The sequence below is a fragment of the Propithecus coquereli genome, unplaced genomic scaffold (genome assembly GCF_000956105.1).
Source record: "Propithecus coquereli isolate 6110/MARCELLA unplaced genomic scaffold, Pcoq_1.0 Scaffold55, whole genome shotgun sequence".
NCBI classification, from domain to species: Eukaryota; Metazoa; Chordata; class Mammalia; order Primates; family Indriidae; genus Propithecus; species Propithecus coquereli.
Window position 1 is genome coordinate 4283717 of NW_012151396.1, and position 340 is coordinate 4284056.

Genomic DNA, 340 nt, shown 5'->3' on the forward strand with positions numbered 1-340 from the left:
TATGCCCAGTTGATTTTTGACAAGGATTCAAAAGCAATTCAATGGAGTAAAGATAGCCTTTTCAACAAGTGGTACCACAGCAATTGGATAGCCACAGCCAAAGTAATACACTTCGACCCAATTCTCACACCTTATACAGAAATTAACACAAATGGGTCATGGATGTAAATATAAAATATAAAACTGCAAAACATTTAGGAAAAAATAACACGCAAAGAGTTCACAGACTTGACATCAAAGGCATGGTTAATAAAAGAAGCAATTACTATATTAGGCGTCATTAAAATAAAAAAAAACACTTTTGCTCAGCAAAGACTGTCTTAAGAGATGAAAATACAAA